At 40.8% G+C, this 7,046-nt stretch overlaps 1 protein-coding gene across 1 annotated transcript in view; it reads left to right on the top strand.

Moving 5' to 3' along the window:
- Rnf185 (ring finger protein 185) overlaps positions 1-7,046 on the top strand; it is a 38,659-nt gene that overhangs the window by 10,448 nt on the left and 21,165 nt on the right. The window lies entirely within an intron of this gene.

Here is a 7,046-nt window from a genome sequence, read left to right as displayed (position 1 = left end):
GTGTGTGTGTGTGTGTGTGTGTGTGTGTGTGATGTGCTAAAATGTGTAGCTCATGCCTTTAATCCTAGCAAGCAGATCTCTATGAGAGATCTATGTCATGAGTTCCAGGATAGCCAGAGATGAATAGTGAGGCCTGTCTTAAAAATAACAACAACAAAAATCTAAAATTTCTAAGAAAAGTGTACTAAAACTCATTAACAGTTTCATGTGAATGAATCTTAGTCTGCTTGTTTTCCTTCTTGTCCTCTGTTGAAATATAAAGGTATAGGATTTTGAACAAATTCCCTATTTTTGAATATGTGGACTGTCAAGATGGATCAGTGGGTAAAGGTACCTGCTGCCAAGCCTGATGATGACCTGTATTCAATCCTCAGATCCCATATGATGGAAGGAGAAAATACTGACCTACATAAGTCACTTGTGGCAGGTATACACACACCCAAAATATAATAAAACATTTAAATATAGTATTTATTGTGGGCAAAGCAGAAAGTACAAGTGGGGAGGGGAGTGGACTACAACCCTGTGGCTGTCATGATCACTCAGCTGGTAAAGGCATCTGTCACCAAGCCTGATGACCTGAGTCCTATCCCCAGCATCCATATGGTGAAAGAACTGACTCCTAAAAGTTGTCTTCTGACTTCCCCGCCTGCCATTGCATGAACTCACTTACATACGTAATAAATAAAAGTAATTTTTAAAAAATTTAATTGGCTGTGGTGGTGCACTTCTTTCATTCTAGCCTCATTGGGAGGCAGAGGTAGGTGGGTCTCTGAGTTCAAGACCTTGTTTCAATTTTTTTTTTGAGATTTTATTTTATGTGTATGAGTATTTTCCTAAATGTATGTATGTTTGTGCATCACGTATGTGCAATGCCTTCAGAGGGCCAGGGAAAAAAAGCACTGGGTCTCTTGTGTGCTGGTACATGAACCTGGGTCCTCTGACCTCTAGCCTCCCCCCGCAAAAATTTTTAAGCTTAAGAATTTTGACCAGCCGGGCGATGGTGGCGCATGCCTTTAATCCCAGCACTCGGGAGGCAGAGGCAGGCGGATCTCTGTGAGTTCGAGTTCGAGACCAGCCTGGTCTACAAGAGCTAGTTCCAGGACAGGCTCCAAAACCACAGAGAAACCCTGTCTCGAAAAACCAAAAAAAAAAAAAAAAAAAGAATTTTGACCATAATTCTTCTTTTCAAAATTATTCATAAATATTTTACATTTTTTCCTTACATGGTTTTTACCTCTTGTAGTCATATATAGAATATGTTCAACTTTATATACAAGGTTCTTTGGGATTTTATTTCGAGACAGGGTCTCATGTAGGAAGCATCTGGGCTCAAACTTTATAGTTGAAACTAATCTTGAAAAAAAATTTATAATGTTTCCACCTTCTAGGAGCTGTAAGGTTACAGCTATATGGCACCGTGTTTGACTTTGTATACAGTTTTGTTTTATGAGAAACAGTTTTGTCCAGGCTGGCTTCAAACTCAAGCTCCTGCCTCCCAAGTGCTGATCTTTCTCATCATCTCTTTGTATACAGTTTTGTATATTGCTTTTTCACTTAACGTTATGTCATGTAGGTAAAATTCTCATATAAGTAAAGTCTCTGTGGAAGTATAATATAATCTCTGTGCAACAAACTGGGATAATATAAGGAAGGGCTGGGAATTCAGCTCAGTGACTAAGTACTTTTTTCCACATGTAAGGCCCTAGCCTAGGTCAGTGACCCTGGGTGAAGCCCAGTGTTATATAATAAGATAGTGTGTGTATGTGTTCGTGGATTGTGCAGGCTTCTGTGCTTGCATATAGAGGCCAGAGAACAACCTTGGGTGCCATTCTTAGGAATACTGTCTCCTCCTGAAAGCCTCAGGGATTCTTCTACTTTGACGTTCTTGGTGCAGGGATTATATGTGTGTGATACCATAATACCCAGCATTTTTATGTGGTCTTCAGGAATAAAACTAAAGTCCTTATATTTGTGAAACAAATACTCTATCAATTGAGATATCTGTCCCATACACCCCTCACCTTCATTTAAAAAATGAAAAAAAGTATGGTGGGCTGACTGTCTCTGGTGGCACATGCTTATATCCTAGTACTCAAGAGACAAGGGCAAGAGCTTCACTGCAAGTTCCAGATCAGCCAGGGTGACATAGCAAGAACTTATCTCAAACAAAGCAAAATAAAATAAAAGATAATACAATAGTGTTGCGTCACATAGTATAATCTATGTTTGCCCAAATCCACCATTTGGATGTATCAGCTAAGGAGTTGGAGTGAGCTGGATAGGGAGAGCATCATTAAAATCATAGGGCATTTTGGGAGGTTGGATGGAGGATTCAGGTTATGGACCCAAGTTTGGAATATGAGCAAGCAGGCCAAGGCTGAAGGGCTCTGGGTAATCTACGGACTTCCTCCCTGCTCTTTCCTAGCTTTTGCTGCCTTCTTTACCATTCCCTGGGCTCCTCTACACTGAATTTGGCAAAGTGAATTATCCACCTGTCTGTTGTACTGTGCCTGTATCCTCTGCCCTTACACACTCTGTACACCTGTGAATGCCAAGCAGACTGGGCATCTTGTTGGTTTACTTGTCATTGTCACCCTTAGACTGAAACTTTTATCTCTGTATCCTGAATGCCTAGCAAATAATGAGGTCTTTTAAAATAAACCTGAGAAGGTAGGGGAAAAGGAAGCCATCCACTCAGACTTCTCTCTCCTCCTGGACCTAAGATCATTCATGTCTTTGGTCCTGTATTTGGGGTTAGGTCTCTTGAGGGATAGCCTTGGGACTTAAACACCATTTAGACTCTTAGATTTTTACAGCTGGTTAATGTGTGTCCCAGGTTCCACTCAACCTACTTATTTCTTCCCACTACAGCCTTCTGTGAATGTGACGTAGACATTCTTGGAATGCGAGTCTCATCTGTCTCCATGTTAGCAACCTAAGCATCAGTATAGTCAGGCTCAGACCTCACAGAAAGCTCCCATGTGAACAAGTACATGCCACAGGACAAGCCTTTTGCTGGGAGCTTGCCCAGATTTTAATTTTCATAATGAAGATTGGTGTCTTTTTGATATCTCTGTACACCTTGGCCTGGAATTTTTAGGGTTAAAAAGGGGTATAGATACAGCTCAATAAAAACATTTAAAAAAAAATAAAAGGGGTATAGGAGCTGGAATATACTCAGTTGTAGAGTACTTGCCTGGCATGCCTAAGACCTGGGTTTTGTCCTCAGAAACTGTGGGGGTGGGACATTAAAAAGAAACACATAGCCGGGCAGTGGTGGTGCATGCCTTTAATCCTGGCACTTGGGAGGCAAAGGCAGACTGATCTCTGAGTACAAGGCCAACCTAGTCTTTAGACTGAATTCCAGGACAGAACTACACAGAGAAAGCCTGTCTTTGGGTTGGGGCGGGGGGCAGGGAAGGAACCCATAAGACAGCTGATGAATTCCAAAATGCCTACAGTTTCCAGAGCCTAAGAACTGAGCACAAGAATAGGAGTCAGTTCATTGATGAATGCTGTAAGGAGAGTCAACTCTTTTTTTGTTTTTGTTTTTCGAGACAGGGGTTTCTCTATGTAGCTTTATAACCTACTTGGGGAGGTTTATTTTGCTTACATTTCCATATCACAGTTCATCATCAAAGTTAAGTCAAGGCAGGAACCTGGAGGCAGGAACTAGAAGCAGAGACCATGGAGCTTGCTCTAATAAAGGTGGAGATTGTTCGAGTAAAGGCTACCACCACTACCTGGCGTCTGCCTGCTTTCTCATAGGACCCAGGACCACCTGTTTAGGGGTGGCACCAGCCACCAGTGGTGACTTGACCTATACACATTCATCACTAATTAAGAAAATGCCCTGCAGGCTTGCCCACAGCATATAATGGAGGCACTTTCTCAATTTAGGTTCTCTCTGATTAGATGACTCTAGCTTTTACCAAATTAACACTAAAATAGCAAGCACAGAGGTGCTGGTTTTTTGTTTTATTTTTTTTTTTGGAAAAATAACACAACTCAGGTGATTTTTGATGGAGTCCTTATTAAGGATTCTTATGCCTTTTAACTCTCCTGCTAATCTCCAGAGCCTCAACTTGGTACTGCTCTTCTTTGTGAAGCTTCCACATGGTAGCAGCAATCTGGCATGTAGTTGGCAGTGAAGAATTGTTAGCTGCATGGGTGGATGGATGATGAATTTGCTCTGTATTTCATTCAGAAAGCACAAAAGTTATAGCAGGAGTTTGAGGACAACAAAGAATGTGCATTTCATCTCATAAAGCTACGTGTTTATGAGGTAGCATATAAGAAGATAGTTGACACCAGGCTGGTCTCCATAGTAAGTTCCAAGCCAACCAGTGTTGACAGAGATTTCAGTCCCAAAGAAGCACAGAGAGGTCTACATTAATTATAACCTGGTTGGCCTATTAGCTTGGGCTTCTTATTAACTCTTACATCTTAAAATTATCCCATAATTCTTGTCTATGTTAGCCACGTGGCTTGGTACCTTTTATCAGTAAGGCATTCTCATCTTGTTTCCTCTGTGTATGGGTGACAACGGTAGACTGAGTCTTTCCTCTTGCCAGAATTCTCCTTTTCTGGTCGCTCTGCCTATACTTCCTGCCTGGCTACTGGCCAATCAGCATTTTATTCAACAAGTACAAGAGATAAATATTTACAGGGTACAAGACCATTGTCCCACAGCAAACCAGGACTACAAAATGAGATCCTGTCTCAAAGAATGTAGAGTGGTGGGGCTGGAGAGTTGAGTGGTTAAGAGGATTGACCTCTCTTCCAGAGGATCGGATCTAGGTTTGATTCCTTACCACGCAAATGGCAATTCATGCTCTCTTCTGTCCTGTGTAGGCAGGTACCAGGCATACATGTGTGCACAGATATACATGAAAGGCACAATAATCACATGCATCAAATAAAATTTACATGTAGAGTGGGGCTGGAGAGATGGCTACATTATTATGAGCACTTGCTGTTCTTTCCTGAAAACCCAGGTTCGGTTCCCAACATCTATACTTATTGTTTATAAGAATGCAAAGTGTGCTCATAATTGTGTTGGAAAATCTGAATTTGGCACTGGATGGTGGCCTGGCCCTAGGGAAGTTCTTTAACCTCCCTGACTTGATGTTTTTAACTGTAAAATGGAGTAAGGATCAGAAGCAGTAATAGATTTACAGCTGGAATATGCTTCAGGTGAAGAGTAATGAATGGCTGCGTACAATGGCACATGCCTTTAGTCCCAGCACAGAGGCAGTTGAAGTAGGAGGATCACTTAAGCTCAGAAGTTCAAGATCAGCCCCAGTGAGGTTGCTGTGTTGGTGAGGTCAAAGTGTGTAGGTTCTGTAGGGACCAAGATTGATTTTATAAGCTCAGCAATGCCTAGGCCCTGTTTCCTTCTTAGTTGATCTGCTGTCTAGCCAAAGAGAACCTGCATTATCTGGCCACTGACCCCAATCCTACAGGACCCTTGAGTCTGTGGCCACATTCTTTTGTTCTGTGGGTGCTCGGTAGATAGCCCCAAAAGAATGCTACCCATCTCTTCTTGTACATGGGGTTAGGGAGGAGGTAGAGGAGAGGGTTTGGAGATGAGTATGTGACTTTGGAACCCAGAATTGCAGAGGGGTTTGTAAGCAACCAGCCTGGCAGTTGACCAGAACCAGTCATGCATGCTTGCATCCACTCACTCAACAGTTATCTGAGTGTCTACTAGGATGAGACCCAGGGAAGGGCATTAGAATAAGAGTGATGTGATTTGTTTAGAGTTGGCATGTATCGGTATCTGACCTGCTACATGGCTGCTACACCCTGCAAACTCTGAACTGACCTGTTGCTGTCTCCTGACTATTCCCACCTGAACATCTATCTTTACCTGTTTTTCCCCCATATACCTGTGAGCGGTAGATTAAGCCATGCAGAACTTTGTTGGATCCTGGTGTCCATCCTAAGTGGTACATATGTGGCATTAGCCACTCCCACTTTGTTTTCTCTTCCAGATCACTCATCTTGGTAGATTACTTGGTACTTACTTTTCAGGGGACAAAAGAAATTAATTTATTTATTGAGATAAGATCTTTTTAACCCTCAATTAATAACCTAAAGTTTACCTCAAATTTATTGTGTAGCCAAGAATGACCTTAAACGTCTGATCTAGCTGTCTCTACCTTCCAAGTTTTGAGATTATAGGTGTGTGCCACTATGACTGATTTTGCTGGAAATCAACCAAGTGTTTCATGTATCTAGGCAGACACTCTGCCAACTGGGCTACACCCCAGCTCTAGAGAAAAGAAATTTAAACCATAGCAAGTCAGTAGTATAGTCAGATCTTGAATTTAGAGCTTTTCAGGATCAGGGAAGTGTTGACATTATGGGTACTGCTATATTGGTCTGATTTCAAAAGTAATGTATTAAAAATATGATACAGCTGGGCATTGTGGCACACACCTTTAATCTCAGGCCTCAGGAAGCAGAGGCAGGTGGATCTCTCTAAGTTTAAGACCAGCCTTGTCTACAGAGCTAGTTCCAGGACATCCAGGACTACACAAAAAAACCCTGTCTTGGAAAAAAAAAATGAAAATAAAGATTAAAAAAATTTTAAAGACACTTCCTAAAATTTATAATTTATGCAACAAACGTAATATACACACATTCACTCTCTTTTATAAAAGTTATTTTAAAAGTAATAATAGGCTTGTTATAAAGCCTTAAAATAGAATAAGAATATAAAAGTTCAAAGTTCCTAATCCTCATAATACCAGAATTAATAGATCAGTATTGCCTATAGACATTGTGTGTGTGTGTGTGTGTGTGTGTGTGTGTGTGTGTGTGTGTTTGCATGTATAAATTTTAACTCAAAAGAAGTTCATAAATATACCTTTTGGCAACTTTTTAAATTTTTTCTTTTATTATGAAAAGTTTCAAAATATACATAAAAATAAAATGCTCCATAATCCTAACACATCCTTTCTTTCTTTTCTTTTCTTTTCTTTTCTTTTCTTTTCTTTTCTTTTCTTTTCTTTTCTTTTCTTTTCTCTTAGGTGGGG

Source organism: Microtus ochrogaster, unplaced genomic scaffold, assembly GCF_000317375.1.
Source record: "Microtus ochrogaster isolate Prairie Vole_2 unplaced genomic scaffold, MicOch1.0 UNK6, whole genome shotgun sequence".
Lineage (NCBI taxonomy): Eukaryota > Metazoa > Chordata > Mammalia > Rodentia > Cricetidae > Microtus > Microtus ochrogaster.
The sequence above is the reverse complement of the archived record's forward strand: the minus strand, read 5'-3'. Positions and strand labels throughout refer to the sequence as shown.